The sequence below is a fragment of the Oncorhynchus clarkii genome, chromosome 4, assembly GCF_045791955.1.
Source record: "Oncorhynchus clarkii lewisi isolate Uvic-CL-2024 chromosome 4, UVic_Ocla_1.0, whole genome shotgun sequence".
Taxonomy (NCBI): Eukaryota; Metazoa; Chordata; class Actinopteri; order Salmoniformes; family Salmonidae; genus Oncorhynchus; species Oncorhynchus clarkii.
In genome coordinates, this window is record NC_092150.1 from 20,680,682 (window position 1) to 20,698,489 (window position 17,808).

Genomic DNA, 17,808 nt, shown 5'->3' on the forward strand with positions numbered 1-17,808 from the left:
TTCTGCTGCAGGGTCAACCCTGGCATGTAAACACATGCAGTAATGGCCGCAGCTATCTCTCAGAGATCAGAAGGAGTGAGAGGACAGAAGAGATTGGAGAGAGAGATAGAGGGATAGGGGTGACAGTCAGCGGTTGTTTTGCTGCTTGGAATCTGTTCTCTCCTTGTTTTGGATTATACAGCTAGAGTCAAAATTTGAATAATGTAAGTTTCCATTGTGGAAAATAAATCATGTTTATCTTACTCTCTCTCTCTCTCTCTCTCTCTCTCTCTCTCTCTCTCTCTCTCTCTCTCTCTCTCTCCCTCTCTCTCTCTCTCTCTCTCTCCCTCTCTCTCTCTCTCTCTCTCTCTCTCTCTCTCCCTCTCCCTCTCTCTCTCCCTCTCTCTCTCTCTCTCTCTGTATCTCTCTCTCTCTCTCCCTCTCTCTCTCCCTCTCTCTCTCCCTCTCTCCCTCTCTCTCTCCCTCTCTCTCTCCCTCTCTCTCTCTCTCTCTCTGCATCTCTCTCTCTCTCTCTCTCTCTCTCCCTCTCTCTCTCTCTCTCTCTCTGTATCTCTCTCTCTCTCTCTCGCTCTCTCTCTCTCTCTCTCTCTCTCGCTCTGTCTTCCCATTGATTCAAGGCCATGTGAGTTACTGTATGATGTATTTTCGGAGCTCCCTGCTAGCCTTCCCCTCCATACTCTGTACCCCTGAGAGGGCATGAGAGGAGGAGACAGGAATGACTGGAGTTTATCCTGCTGATAAGTAAATCTATCTGCATTTGAATTTGAAAAGAATCAGAGAAGGAGAATGTAGGATTACAGCAGCCGTTGTGACAGGACTGTAGAGATCAGAGACAGACAAAGGATGCTGTGGATATCATAATATTATGGAAATAAAAAGTATGGCATTGTTGCCAGTCAACAATCCATTCACATTTGCAATTCTAGTCCATCAGACAGTGCCACAAACCACTGCTTCAAGGTCATGGCTAGAAGGGATCCAGCTTTTGTCAAATTAAGTTGAAATATTTTAGCTAACCCTGACTCTTTTCATAACCTTAACCTAATTATCCTAACCTGCTATGTAAATGTTTCTAATCTGCTGCTTGAATTCTCCTAACCTGCTACGAAAAGTCAAATCTGATGTTTATTTGACAAAAGCTGGATCCCGTCTAACCCTGACCCTGCTTCCGGGCTCATAGAGAAACACACAAACACCCTGCACTATGATGTCATACAGGGTGGGTAATTCTTAAATTGCAGTGGTAAATGCTTTCCTTTGACTTTGTCGCCATGCTAAAACCCTTTAAAATGAAAAAAACATGAAAAACAATATTTGTTTTTATTTTATCTGTTATTTTATAAGAAATCATGTAAGTCCTTCAAACAGCAAAACATACAGTGCCTTGCGAAAGTATTCGGCCCCCTTGAACTTTGCGACCTTTTGCCACATTTCAGGCTTCAAACATAAAGATATAAAACTGTATTTTTTTGTGAAGAATCAACAACAAGTGGGACACAATCATGAAGTGGAACGACATTTATTGGATATTTCAAACTTTTTTAACAAATCAAAAACTGAAAAATTGGGCGTGCAAAATTATTCAGCCCCCTTAAGTTAATACTTTGTAGCGCCACCTTTTGCTGCGATTACAGCTGTAAGTCGCTTGGGGTATGTCTCTATCAGTTTTGCACATCGAGAGACTGAATTTTTTTCCCATTCCTCCTTGCAAAACAGCTCGAGCTCAGTGAGGTTGGATGGAGAGCATTTGTGAACAGCAGTTTTCAGTTCTTTCCACAGATTCTCGATTGGATTCAGGTCTGGACTTTGACTTGGCCATTCTAACACCTGGATATGTTTATTTTTGAACCATTCCATTGTAGATTTTGCTTTATGTTTTGGATCATTGTCTTGTTGGAAGACAAATCTCCGTCCCAGTCTCAGGTCTTTTGCAGACTCCATCAGGTTTTCTTCCAGAATGGTCCTGTATTTGGCTCCATCCATCTTCCCATCAATTTTAACCATCTTCCCTGTCCCTGCTGAAGAAAAGCAGGCCCAAACCATGATGCTGCCACCACCATGTTTGACAGTGGGGATGGTGTGTTCAGGGTGATGAGCTGTGTTGCTTTTACGCCAAACATAACGTTTTGCATTGTTGCCAAAAAGTTCAATTTTGGTTTCATCTGACCAGAGCACCTTCTTCCACATGTTTGGTGTGTCTCCCAGGTGGCTTGTGGCAAACTTTAAACGACACTTTTTATGGATATCTTTAAGAAATGGCTTTCTTCTTGCCACTCTTCCATAAAGGCCAGATTTGTGCAATATACGACTGATTGTTGTCCTATGGACAGAGTCTCCCACCTCAGCTGTAGATCTCTGCAGTTCATCCAGAGTGATCATGGGCCTCTTGGCTGCATCTCTGATCAGTCTTCTCCTTGTATGAGCTGAAAGTTTAGAGGGACGGCCAGGTCTTGGTAGATTTGCAGTGGTCTGATACTTCTTCCATTTCAATATTATCGCTTGCACAGTGCTCCTTGGGATGTTTAAAGCTTGGGAAATCTTTTTGTATCCAAATCCGGCTTTAAACTTCTTCACAACAGTATCTCGGACCTGCCTGGTGTGTTCCTTGTTCTTCATGATGCTCTCTGCGCTTTTAACGGACCTCTGAGACTATCACAGTGCAGGTGCATTTATACGGAGACTTGATTACACACAGGTGGATTGTATTTATCATCATTAGTCATTTAGGTCAACATTGGATCATTCAGAGATCCTCACTGAACTTCTGGAGAGAGTTTGCTGCACTGAAAGTAAAGGGGCTGAATAATTTTGCACGCCCAATTTTTCAGTTTTCTGATTTGTTAAAAAAGTTTGAAATATCCAATAAATGTCGTTCCACTTCATGATTGTGTCCCACTTGTTGTTGATTCTTCACAAAAAAATGCAGTCTTATATCTTTATGTTTGAAGCCTGAAATGTGGCAAAAGGTCGCAAAGTTCAAGGGGGCCGAATACTTTCGCAAGGCACTGTGTATTTGTCAGCATTATGAAAACTACCGGGGGGTCGGCAAATTGGGTTGTACCTCAGGTGATTTGAAGAGGTGTAGTGACATGTTATGGGGATGTAGAGATAGATATGTATTATTTTGAATGCTAGACAGGGCCATTAAATGTACACAGGGAGCTAACATTAGTGATACGCATGTCCATCTCTCTTGACTCAAAGTTAGACTCAGTCTTCTTTAGACTATATTGAATAAAGATCTGGACATGAATTTACTTTCAAGATTGCCATTTCATTTAGTTATTTTGAAGAAGATTAAATTGCAAGCAGCTTGTATTTTGTACTGTTGTACAAAATATGGATCAAAGTTGAATTCAGTAAGCATATCAACCAATAAGGATATTATCTTAATCAAAGAAATTGATTCTGTGGGCTCAAATGTGGGCTTGTTTCTTGGAGACGATACTCAGATATAGCTGGCCGTCCCATGTTGTACGGTGTTGTTTTTGTGCTCTACCTTTTCCTTCTGTCTGTAGTGTGAGCTGACCAGGGACAGGAACCATGAGTCCAGTGCTCAGCCCAGAGAAACAAAGCCAGTCCTGTGTTGGAGCCGCAGCAAGCTGTGTGTGGCTGCTAGTGTTTTCATCAGGGGTGAAACCTTAACCGTGTTTATCCTGCGTTCATCCACAGTTTATTTAGTATTTTGTCTAGAACGTCTCTGACTGACTCACCGACTCTGGGGTGGTACTGTGGCTGTGCCTTATAACATCGTTCAGAATATGACTTTATTCGTTGGGTGGTTGTGTGTCTGTTCTGAATACTCGTTGTTCATTATTATTGAATTAACACCAATCAATTATATCAATCATAGCTGTCTGTCAACCTTGACCAGGACCAACTCTTTGTTGTCAGTTGCTGAACACCTCCTAGTTGAGGCTTTCAGTAGTTCATAGTCTGGACAAGTCAGTCTGTCATTACATTATAAGATGTTGGAGGTCTGGTAATCGTCAGATCCCATCAAGACATCTATCATTGAGTGCTGCCTGTCCAACATGACCGACACTGTATGCCGCTGGGTCTTCCTGGACTGCAGTCCTGGGAGCAACATGCAGCCAGTAACCTTATACCCAACTAACTCTCACATCCCACCCAGATACAGGCAGAAGAGGGCAAACCTTTCAACTCTGCCACCTTGACTGATAGCGAGCGCAGTATGGAGGCTTCACAGATAACGCTCCTCAGTGATTAATAAGGTCTAGAGAAATGCAAGGATGGAGCGTGAGGCCGTGGGAGAGAGATTGACTAAGAAGTTTTTAGGGAAATTAATTTGAAAGACCCTTGTATATGTAGCTCATGTTGTTGCGGTAATGCAGAGCGACTTCTCTGTTTCCTTTCCATCATTATTTTTATGGTCTTCCCATCTTTTATTTTTCCAAATCCCTCTCGTCTTGTTTCCGTTCCTTGATCAAAGCGAGGGACTCAGAGTGGCACAGACTCTATGTCTGTCTCCCACAACCCAGAGGACCCTAGTCCATTTGTCATGGTAGTAAATCCCCCGAATTACATAACTTAAACCACTGATGGACTGAAAGAGGGGAGATGATGGATGGAGGAAAGTAGGAGAGAACGAAAGGTGGAGGAAAGGAGGAAAGGTCTGCTCAGTGAAGCTGAGCCTGGCCCAGTCTCCCCAACCCCTCCTCATGTATGTAGTCAGCCTGCTTCCTTGTCCAGACTGCACGCCTCTCTGGTCGTCTCTACAGCCTCTCCTCACTCACACTTGACTTGTTCTCCTGCTTGACTTAGAGCAGAAGTACTGTCAACGGGGCCTGTCAGGAAGCCGCCTCAGAGCAAACAGAGCAGAAACACATGAAACAGCCAGGCCTTTATGAGTGAACTGTAACATACACACGCACAGAACAGAGAGGTCTTCCAGGAAAAGAGTAGAAGTAATTTTCTGCTTCTTCAGCTGATCCCAAACATGTGTCAAGGTTTATACTGTAATCTACTGTGCCACTAAGAAAAGAAAATACACCTCGCTCTCCTTTCATTTTTTATTTATTTATTGTCCTGCCAGGATCCATGTTTGTACTGCTGGATGTTGTGACTGTCTCTCTTTGGCCGTGTGTGTGTGTGTGTGTGTGTATGGGTGTATGTGTGTATGTTTATATATACAGTATGCCTCTCATCTACTGGCACTGCACTGTATCTACAAGACTCACCAGGTGTACTCTAATACTGTATGTGTTGGGTAAGGACACTATATACTTCCTCAACCCGGTAGAGAGCTGAGTTCAGCTCTATAGCTCAGTCCCTTGTGGCTCCAGCCTAGCACATCAATAATACTAATGCTGACAGCCCCTAGTCCCCACCAGGCCTCTTTCCCTCCTCATAGAAGATTAATTGTTGCTGATCTCGCAGGTATGTTCAACCTCGCTCCAAGCGGAGTCGGAGTCAGACCCAGACCAAACCCAGACCAGACCCAGACAGCAGGCATGGTGTGACGGTTAATGCCCCACCAGGGAAACCTATTAGTTGGAATGTGGCTCCTGTGGGTAGCAAAGCCAAGCTCCATCCATTACCTGACACCTGATGGACACATCACCTCAATGAAATGCTGTAGCGAGGTAGAGAGGGCAGAGCCAGCAGGCCAGCTGTGAGGTTCAGGTCCGGACCACTGTGAGTGGAGTGGAGTTTGTTGGAGTCTGGACCGCCTGTTGAGGTATACACAGGGTTTGTTTTAGTGGGTGAGAGGGAAGGACCACGGAGGGTTAAAACACATATTACACGCCGGGAGGTTAAAAACTCAGCAGCAGCACGCACAGCAGGTCGTCGACTTGATTTATGAGTAAGGGCTGTTCCTACTGTGGCGAGGAACGGGACCATGATTGAAAATCACATCGGCTCCAATATTACAGCCACTCACTCACTGGAAACGCTTGGCGATGATTGTCACATTTTTAAATTTCAGTTTTCATATCGAAGCTGCCAAAATATTATTTCATGAGCAATTTCGGCACACGCCGCGATACGGAGCCCGCTGTCCAGCTGAATTGAATTTCTGCCGTCAGTGAGTGGCGTGTCGAGTCCATAAAAGGTCCTTCACAAGACCTACTACTCCCACTCTCACTGCTCTAACTCACTCTCCTATCGTGAAGAAGTGCAGCCATTTCAGTTCACCTGGGTTACATTGCGAAACCTCTGAGGATTGTGTTAGATGTGTTGTGGGCAACTGGGCACGTCAGAACTGGTATCAGTGGTTAGTTTGCAGTTTATCATGTATCTCCAGGGTCTAAATGAGGCATGGCTGGTTGACAGGCATGTGGATACAGAGAGATAGACAGTAGGCAGATAAGACTGTGGTGATGCAGGCTGTGCTTTGACACCCACTCATAGTGTTCACAGACCATGTCATACCACCAACCTGCTCCAGATGTGTAAAACATGATCCCTGATCAGTGGTTAAAGAGCATTATCATTTAGTTGGCGATGTAACGGCTCTCCTCTTCGTCTGATGATGAGGAATAGGAATCATCGGACCAACACGCAGCATGGTAAGTGTTCATAGTAAATTTAATTAAATAAACTGAACACTGAATGACCAAAAAAACAAAACAACAAACAGTGTGAACGAAACAGTCCTGTAAGGTGAAAAAAACACAAAACAGGAAACAACTACCCACAAACACAGGTGGGAACAGGCTACCTAAGTATGGTTCTCAATCAGAGACAACGATTGACAGCTGCCTCTGATTGGGAACCATACCAGGTCAAACACATAGAAATACAACACACAGAACAAAACAGAATGAAAAACATAGAATGCCCACCCCAACTCACGCCCTGACCAAACCAAAATAGAGACATAAAAAAGTAACTAAGGTCAGGACGTGACAGGCGAGACATTACTGTAACTTTAATGGTAGATGGCTTATCTAAATGATAACAATGGCACACTTTGTTTACATCAAGGCCCTCCAGGTACCAACATCATTTGTAAAAGCAACGAAACACAAATTAGTAAGAGAAGTTGAAGGGGAGGCAAGAGATAGCAGAACAAATATATTGTACACAGAGAGATTATACTTAAATTAGATTACCATAGTTACAGGTCGCTCTTGATTGAAGACACAGAGACAGTCGCGCGTCTCTGGTTTTCTCAGTACTATGCAAGTCTCTATATGTTTGATAATGTCACAATGTTTCCATACAGACAGACATAAATTCAAGATGTCTGCATTGTTGGAGGAGATCTTCTTTACAAATGTGGTTCTTATTTTCTGCTATTATCATTGGACATGTCCACACCACATGTCCACATTTTGTTTTGAAGACGCTGGATTCTGAGACTAAATGAGCCGCAGAGTCCGTCATTTGAGATTTAATCCACTTTAAGCCCCGACAGAGACTTCTCTGTTTGGTGGAAACATTGCAGAGCCCAACCACCAGTTACCATCCAGGGAGAGAGGGAAAAAGATGGAGTGATGGTATCACGTTTCAGGAGAAGACCCAAATGCACACAGTGTCGAAGTAACAAAAGTTTATTACTAGAACAGGGGGCAGGTTGAAGGACAGGCAGAGGTCAGTAATCCATATCAGAGTCCATAAGGTACAGAATGGCAGGTAGTCTCGGGGTCAGGGTAGGTAGAATGGTCAAAACCGGGAAAACTAGAAAACATGAACTCGAAAAAGACAGGAGCAAGGGGAAAAATGTTGGTAGGCTTGACGAACAAAACTAACTGGCAACCAACAAATATAGAACATAGGTATAAATACACTTGGGATAACGGGGAAGATGGGGTGGAGAGGGGTGGAGACAAGCACAAAGACAGGTGAAGAAGGGTGTGAGAAGATGGAGCTGACAGAGATGGTTGCCTCGCTTCGAGTTCTTAGGAAACTATGCAATATTTAGTTTTTTTATGTATTATTTCTTACAATGTTACCCCAGAAAATCTTAAGCCTTATTACATACAGCTGGGAAGAACTATTGGATATATATCTATTGGAGCCACGTCAACTGACCAACATTACGACCAGGAATATTACTTTCTTTTTATTTATTTATTTTATTTTTATTTTACCCCTTTTTCTCCCCAATTTTTTTTTTTTTTTAAACTCTGTTTATTAAGTTTTGAACATACACACATACAGACAAGACAAAGCAATATAAATAATATACTCAACTAGAAAAAAATATTTAAAAAAATACAAATAAAAATACAAATAAAAAAATAGCTTTAAAGATACCATACTTTAGACAAGTTAAACACACCAGGCAGAAGGCTACAGAGGTTAAAGGGCAATCTATAGTACAGGGACAGGGCAAACATCTCACCATTGTTCCTGTAAACAGTCAAGGGATAAGGGTGGAGAAATGCAACCACTCACAGAGAGTCATGGCCACAGACCGACCATCCACTGGACAAAAAAAAAAAAGTTTACAATGCTTTAAAATAAAAAAAATAAAATGATTATTCATGTAGGCGTGAACAAAATGTAAAAATAACTGGGAAAAACAAGCTCACACTTCAGTCTCTGCCTGGGCAAGATGAACAAGGCATCTGCGGACCACAATCAATAAGCACATGGATCTTAATCCCCCCCAGCAAAAACACAGAGAGAGACTCCCCCAACCCTTAAGTCACAGACTTATTTTAGTATTAATTGGAATGCCATCAGAGGATGGACTGTTTAAAGTAAGACCGGAATGGAGACCAAGCCTCATCAAACAGTTTGGGGTTCCCACGTGAATTGAATTTAATTTTTTCTAGTTTCAGAGAGCACAACACATCCCTCACCCAATATTTATAAGATGGGGGAGCTGCCATCTTCCAGTTCTGTAGTATTAGCCGTCTAGCTAAAAGAGTTGTATAAGCAACAGTGTCCGACTGGATTCTTGATAGGGGGGTACCCATGGGCAGTACTTCAAAAAGGGCTGTAAGGGGAGACGGATCTATAACAGTGTCATATATATCAGAGAAACATTTAAATATTAATTCCCAGAAACCCGACAGTTTATGACAGCCCCAAAACATATGCAACAGTGTGGCTGGTTCCACCTTACATCTGACACAGGTAGGATCAAAATCAGAGAATATTCTTCCAAGTTTGGCCCCCGACCAGTGGATACGGTGAACCACCTTGAATTGAATGAGGCTGTGTCTAGTGCTAAAAGAGGACGAGTGCACCCTGTGCAGCACAGATTCCCAGGCGTCTTCCCCAAGTTCCTCCCCCAAATCCTTTTCCCATCGAGTCTTTAAAGGCACCAAAGAAGGGTTCTGTAAGTCATGAATGATTGCATATACATCTGAAATTGCGCCCCTAGGAAGCTTGTTCAGCTCCAAGATGCTCTCTATAGCTGTATTCGCAGGCCTATTGGGAAATCCAGGTGTATAAGCCCTGACAAAGTTTCTAGTCTGGAGATAGCGGAAAAAGTGGGATTGGGGGAGATTGAACTTTTCCTGCAGCTGAGAAAAAGAGGCAAATGTACCATCAAAGAATAATTGGGCTAGCGAGGAAAGGCCTAGTGAGTGCCAAATGCCAAAAGCCCCATCATTCAAAGATGGAGGAAATAAAATGTTCTGATTGATTGGGCCTGATAGAGAAAAGGCTAAACAGGTTAAAGGCTAAACGGAACTGATTCCAAATTTTAAGAGACTGCTTTACAATTGGGTTGGCACAAATAGCGAGACTTTCTGCTCCCAGCCCGCCCTGATTATGCCTTGAATGGCATCATTAGAGCGTAGTGCAATGGCGAGAGGCACGATTGCCAAAGCAAACAACAAGGGGGAGAGTGGGCAACCCTGTCTGGATCCGCGGTGCAAGGGAAAATAGTCAGAGGACAAGTTATTAGTCCGTACCGAAGCCATGGGGGAAAAATAAAGAATCTTTATCCACGCAATGAATTTGGGGCCAAAGCCAAATCTATAAAGGGCAGCTGTTAGGTAATCCCACTCAACGCGGTCAAACGCTTTTTCGGCATCAAGTGAGACCACCACCTCCGGGTCCTCCGACGCTGGGGAGTACAGTATATTCATAAGGCGCCTAATATTGAAAAATAAATGCCTATTTCTCACAAAGCCAGTCTGGTCAGAGTGTATTACTTGGTGCAGCAAGCCTTCCATACGGATGGCTAAAAGCTTAGCTAGGATTTTGTAATCACAGTTTAAAAGCGAGATTGGGCGATAGGATCCACATTCCAGGGGGTCTTTGTTTTTCTTTAGTAGTAATGAAATTGAAGCCTGATAAAGACTAGGCGGCAGCTTTGAAGTATTGAGGCACTCTGCAAATAGTCGGGACAAGAATGGGCAAAGCAGACCAGAAAACGTCCTGTAAAATTCGGTTGGAAAACCGTCCGGACCCGGTGATTTACCACTTTTCATTGCGGACACTGCTGTTACAATCTCCTCAAGCGTAAATTCTTCTTCTAGACAGTCATGGGAGTCAATTGAAGGCATATTCAAGCCATTAAAGAAGGAGTCAATCAGCAAAGGGTCTTGAGGGGATTCAGAGGTGTATAGCGCAGAGTAAAATTGTTTAAATTGATCATTGATCTCTTTATGTATAACTGTGGTGGCACCAGACGGGGTCCTTATTTGTGGGATTAGCCTGGTAGAAAGCTCATCAAATTCAGATTGGAGTAGTTGGCGCTCTTTATGCAGATCAGAGGAAGGATCCGTAGCATACTTCTCATCCAATGTGGCTATGGACTCGCTCAGGTCCCGAAGTCGCTGGGAGCGAACTCTGTTTTGGTTGGCTGTATAAGAAATAATTTGGCCACGTAGGTATGCTTTGAGAGACTCCCATATGGTAGAGCAGGACATACCTGGTGTTGAATTAGTTTCTAGGAATAAGGCAATTTCAGAAGAAATGAAATTGACAAACTCTTTATCTGAGAGTAAAATGGGGTTGAGACGCCATTGATAACACCTAGGGGGTCGCTGGGGAAACTCTAGTTCAAGCACTAATGGTGAATGGTCAGAGATAACAATACTCTCGTAAGTACACTGCCGAAGGTTAGGCAGAAGTTTTTTGTCCAAAAATAAGTAATCAATCCGGGAGTATGTTTTATGAACATGAGAATAAAAGGAATACTGTCTATCTGTAGGATGTAGGAAACGCCAGGCCTCAAACATAGCATATTTCTGAAGAAAGGATTGAATAAGTAGGGCACATTTAGATGGGCCTGTATTTATTTGTGAGGACTTGTCCAGAACTGGGGACATTTTACAGTTGAAATCCCCCCCTAAAATCAACAAATGAGAATCTAAATTGGGAATAGCAGACAGAAAGGAAGAAATGAAACTTGTGTCATCCCAATTGGGAGCATAAACACTAGCCAAAACAAGAGGGGTAGAAAACAGTTCACCAGTTACTATGACGTATCGTCCCTTAGGATCAACAATAACCTCAGAAGCTACAAAGGGAGTAGCTTTATCAACCAGAATAGCAGCACCTCTTGATTTACTATGAAAGTTTGAGTGGAACACTTGACCAACCAAGTCCTTACGCATCCTAAAATGCTCACCAGTCCTCAAGTGAGTCTCTTGTAGAAATGCAATATTTGCATTCAAACCCTTTAAGTGCGTCAACACCCTCTTACGCTTCACCGGGTTGTTAACCCCTTTCGTATTCCAAGAAATGTACTTGATCGTATTATTTCGGCCCCTCTGGGCATTCCCGTTATTCAACCCTGTCATCAGAGCATAGAATGGAAAAGCAATGAGCGCCCAAAACCCCCAGAATAACTTGTCCCAGAGTAATAATGTACGGTGGTAAATGTTTGGAAAAAGTACAGAAAAAAAAACAGAAAAAAAAACAAAAAAGACAGAATGACAACATTAGAAGTTCCGGCGCCGACAGAGATGGCCGCCTCGCTTCGCGTTCCTAGGAAACTATGCAGTTTTTTGTTTTTTTACGTGTTATTTCTTACATTAGTACCCCAGGTCATCTTAGGTTTCATCACATACAGTCGAGAAGAACTACTGAATATAAGATCAGCGTCAACTCACCATCAGTACGACCAAGAATACGCTTTTCGCGACGCGGATCCTGTGCTCTGCCTTACAAACAGGACAACGGAGTGGATCCCATGCAGCGACCCAAAAAAAAGACTCCGAAAAAGAGGGAAACGAGGCGGTCTTCTGGTCAGACTCCGGAGACGGGCACATCGTGCACCATTCCCTAGCATTCTTCTTGCCAATGTCCAGTCTCTTGACAACAAGGTTGATGAAATCCGAGCAAGGGTAGCATTCCAGAGGGACATCAGAGACTGTAACGTTCTTTGCTTCACGGAAACGTGGCTTACTGGAGAGACGCTATCCGAAGCGGTGCAGCCAACAGGTTTCTCCACGCATCGCGCAGACAGGAAAAAACATCTTTCTGGTAAAAAGAGGGGCGGGGGCGTATGCCTTATGACTAACGTGACATGGTGTGATGAAAGAAACATACAGGAACTCAAATCCTTCTGTTCACCTGATTTAGAATTCCTCACAATCAAATGTAGACCGCATTATCTACCAAGAGAATTCTCTTCGATTATAATCACAGCCGTATATATCCCCCCCCAAGCAGACACATCGTTGGCTCTGAATGAACTTTATTTGACTCTTTGCAAACTGGAAACCATTTATCCGGAGGCTGCATTCATTGTAGCTGGGGATTTTAACAAGGCTAATCTGAAAACAAGACTCCCCAAATTTTATCAGCATATCGATTGCGCAACCAGGGGTGGAAAGACCTTGGATCATTGTTACTCTAACTTCCGCGACGCATATAAGGCCCTGCCCCGCCCCCCTTTCGGAAAAGCTGACCACGACTCCATTTTGTTGATCCCTGCCTACAGACAGAAACTAAAACAAGAGGCTCCCACGCTGAGGTCTGTCCAACGCTGGTCCGACCAAGCTGACTCCACACTCCAAGACTGCTTCCATCACGTGGACTGGGACATGTTTCGTATTGCGTCAGACAACAACATTGACGAATACGCTGATTCGGTGTGCGAGTTCATTAGAACGTGCGTTGAAGATGTCGTTCCCATAGCAACGATTAAAACATTCCCTAACCAGAAACCGTGGATTGATGGCAGCATTCGTGTGAAACTGAAAGCGCGAACCACTGCTTTTAATCAGGGCAAGGTGTCTGGTAACATGACCGAATACAAACAGTGCAGCTATTCCCTCCGCAAGGCTATCAAACAAGCTAAGCGTCAGTACAGAGACAAAGTAGAATCTCAATTCAACGGCTCAGACACAAGAGGCATGTGGCAGGGTCTACAGTCAATCACGGACTACAGGAAGAAATCCAGCCCAGTCACGGACCAGGATGTCCTGCTCCCAGGCAGACTAAATAACTTTTTTGCCCGCTTTGAGGACAATACAGTGCCACTGACACGGCCTGCAACGAAAACTTGCGGTCTCTCCTTCACTGCAGCCGAGGTGAGTAAGACATTTAAACGTGTTAACCCTCGCAAGGCTGCAGGCCCAGACGGCATCCCCAGCCGCGCCCTCAGAGCATGCGCAGACCAGCTGGCCGGTGTGTTTACGGACATATTCAATCAATCCCTATACCAGTCTGCTGTTCCCACATGCTTCAAGAGGGCCACCATTGTTCCTGTTCCCAAGAAAGCTAAGGTAACTGAGCTAAACGACTACCGCCCCGTAGCACTCACTTCCGTCATCATGAAGTGCTTTGAGAGACTAGTCAAGGACCATATCACCTCCACCCTACCTGACACCCTAGACCCACTCCAATTTGCTTACCGCCCAAATAGGTCCACAGACGATGCAATCTCAACCACACTGCACACTGCCCTAACCCATCTGGACAAGAGGAATACCAATGTGAGAATGCTGTTCATTGACTACAGCTCGGCATTCAACACCATAGTACCCTCCAAGCTCGTCATCAAGCTCGAGACCCTGGGTCTCGACCCCGCCCTGTGCAACTGGGTACTGGACTTCCTGACGGGCCGCCCCCAGGTGGTGAGGGTAGGCAACAACATCTCCTCCCCGCTGATCCTCAACACTGGGGCCCCACAAGGGTGCGTTCTGAGCCCTCTCCTGTACTCCCTGTTCACCCACGACTGCGTGGCCACGCACGCCTCCAACTCAATCATCAAGTTTGCGGACGACACAACAGTGGTAGGCTTGATTACCAACAACGACGAGACGGCCTACAGGGAGGAGGTGAGGGCCCTCGGAGTGTGGTGTCAGGAAAATAACCTCACACTCAACGTCAACAAAACTAAGGAGATGATTGTGGACTTCAGGAAACAGCAGAGGGAACACCCCCCTATCCACATCGATGGAACAGTAGTGGAGAGGGTAGCAAGTTTTAAGTTCCTCGGCATACACATCACAGACAAACTGAATTGGTCCACTCACACAGACAGCATTGTGAAGAAGGCGCAGCAGCGCCTCTTCAACCTCAGGAGGCTGAAGAAATTCGGCTTGTCACCAAAAGCACTCACAAACTTCTACAGATGCACAATCGAGAGCATCCTGGCGGGCTGTATCACCGCCTGGTACGGCAACTGCTCCGCCCTCAACCGTAAGGCTCTCCAGAGGGTAGTGAGGTCTGCACAACGCATCACCGGGGGCAAACTACCTGCCCTCCAGGACACCTACACCACCCGATGTCACAGGAAGGCCATAAAGATCATCAAGGACATCAACCACCCGAGCCACTGCCTGTTCACCCCGCTATCATCCAGAAGGCGAGGTCAGTACAGGTGCATCAAAGCTGGGACCGAGAGACTGAAAAACAGCTTCTATCTCAAGGCTATCAGACTGTTAAACAGCCACCACTAACATTGAGTGGCTGCTGCCAACACACTGACACTGACTCAACTCCAGCCACATTAATAATGGGAATTGATGGGAAACGATGTAAATATGTCACTAGCCACTTTAAACAATGCTACCTTATATAATGTTACTTACCCTACATTATTCATCTCATAGGCATACGTATATACTGTACTCTATATCATCGACTGTATCCTTATGTAATACATGTATCACTAGCCACTTTAACTATGCCACTTTGTTTACATACTCATCTCATATGTATATACTGTACTCGATACAATCTACTGTATCTGCCTATGCTGCTCTGTACCATCACTCATTCATATATCCTTATGTACATATTCTTTATCCCCTCACACTGTGTACAAGACAGTAGTTTTGGAATTGTTAGTTAGATTACTTGTTGGTTATTACTGCATTGTCGGAACTAGAAGCACAAGCATTTCGCTACACTCGCATTAACATCTGCTAACCATGTGTATGTGACAAATAAAATTTGATTTGATTTGATTTGATTTAGAACTGAACAATTCAACCTGCCCCCCCACCCCCTCCCCCATCCCAGACAATACCTCCCCAAACGAGGTATAAGCCTAAATAGAACATGTTCTCTTCGCACAGTATGTCTGTGAGAGTGCGGTCTTAAACCTAAACCCACAGTCCCGCTCTTTAAAGTCGTGTTTTGTTAGTGGATCAAGCAGCAAAAAGAAAGATTTGTATGTATTTTTTCAAATAAAAAAAAAGGCGAATCCCTTGTGCAAACGGAATGACAAAAGCACCACTTGTAGATGTATATAATTGTATTCACCCGTCTTATAACAGGCATTGAGAGAGAAAATAAATAAAATGTATAAAGGCTCTCAGCCAAAAATCTAATTTGAAGTAAGGAAATCGTAGTTAGACAATCAAAAATAATAGTAATTATAATGGTAGTCTAGTTGAAGCTGAGACAGCTTACAACCAATACCAAAAAACTACGTGTGCGCAACGTTGAACGTTTGCTGGGCATAAATGACGCTCAAAACTTTTAAAATGAAAGTGAGGCCACAGAAACCGTGTAGCCTCAGGAGACATTTACTGTTTACTGGGTCAATGCAATTGGATGCAGTAAACAAATAACCAAAACTATTTTGAGTCACTGAGACAATGTGTAAACACACTAAATAGGTGAGCGAGATAAGGCACGCACACTAGATAATCAAAACATTAGATCACATCAAATAAGCCTGAATAGTTTCACCAACTATACAAGACTAGCCTGTTATATCTAAACATAATTGTACCACAAGTGGGGTACTTACAATCCACACTGTGAGCATATTCAAGACTTCTTGATGTGACGTTGAATGTGAGCCATAGCCTCATCCGGAGATTCAAATGTGTGGTCTTTACCCTCATGAGATATCCATAAACGGGTCGGGAATCGCAGTCCATACTTCACACTTGGATGGTCCCGAAGTACTCGTTTGGCCTGTCCGAAAGCTGCGTGCTGCCTGGAAACAGTGGGGGAGTAGTCCTGGTAGATGGAGAAGCTCTGTCCTTGAAAGCTCAGAGTGGTATTGCGGGCTCGTTGGAGGATCTCCATCTTCTCATGAAAAAAGTGCACTCGAACAATTATGTCACGGGGCCTCTCCCCATCCCGGGGCTTTGGGCGCAGCGACCGGTGGGCTCGATCAATCAGGGGCTTTTCATCTAAGGCAAGAACATCCTTCAGCAGCCCTGAAACGAAATCTGTGGCGCGATGCATTTCAGCGGACTCTGGGACTGATACAAGTCTCAGATTATTGTGTCGAGACAGTCCCTCTAAACTCACACAGCACTCCCTCACCTTTTTCAAATCCGCAGCTAGGCGTTTAACTTCAGTCTCCAGGGATGTAGTTAAATCGGAGACATTAGTTGCGGAGGCCTCCAGTGCTGCAATCGTTGTAGTGTGTGACGCAGTTGTTGTTTTGAGTAATGTAATTGCCGGCACAGTCTCGTTCCGCAGGATGGTTAAATCTGCTTTTAAAGTATCAGAAACCTCCTGTATTCTGGCCTCAATCGTAGCAACCACCTGTGTTTTCATTTCAACTATCTCAGAGCGTAGTAGCCTGATGGCCTCGAGAATGTTCATTTCAGCGCCGCCAGGCCAAGCCGCGCCCCCGGGTAAAGTGTGCGTCCCCGGGCCCTCAGACTCAGGGGAGGGCGGTGATGAGAGCGGGTCTTGTAGGCCGGGTTTTCTCAAAGTTATGCTCTTGGCCTTATGTTGACATGCTGACATTCGGAAGCAAAGTAGTCTTGGTTTTTACGGAAAGGGATCACCAAATTAATATTTGAAAATAAATACGGTTCTGCTGCAGAATTCACATAAACTTTAAGAATACCACGGGAGCAAACGGAGAACACGTCAGTCACACATGGCGTCCCCTACCATCCCCCCTTTCTCCCCAATTTCGTGGTATCCAATTATTATTTTTTTTAGTAGCTACTATCTTGTCTCATCGCTACAACTTCCGTACGGGCTCGGGAGAGACGAAGGTTGAAAGTCATGCGTCCTCCGATACACAACCCAACCAAGCCGCACTGCTTCTTAACACAGCGCCATCCAACCTGGAAGCCAGCCCCACCAATGTGTCGGAGGAAACACCGTGCACCTGGCAACCTTGGTTAGCGTGCACTGCGCCCGGCCCGCCACAGGAGTCGCTGGTGCGCGATGAGACAAGGATTTCCCTACCGGCCAAGCCCTCCCTAACCCAGATGACGCTAGGCCAATTGTGCGTCGTCCCACGGACCTCCTGGTCGCGGCCGGTTACGACAGAGCCTGGGCGCGAACCCAGGGTCTCTGGTGGCGCAGCTGGCGCTGCAGTACAGCACCCTTAACCACTGTGCCACCCGGGAGGCCCGGTCGAATGACTTTCTTGAAGTGGATCCTCATTTCTGACCACCACCCAGGACAATGGATCTAATCCCAGTAGCCGACCCAAAACAACGGCACCGCAGAAGGGGCAGACGGAGCGGCCTCCTGGTCGGGCTCCATAGA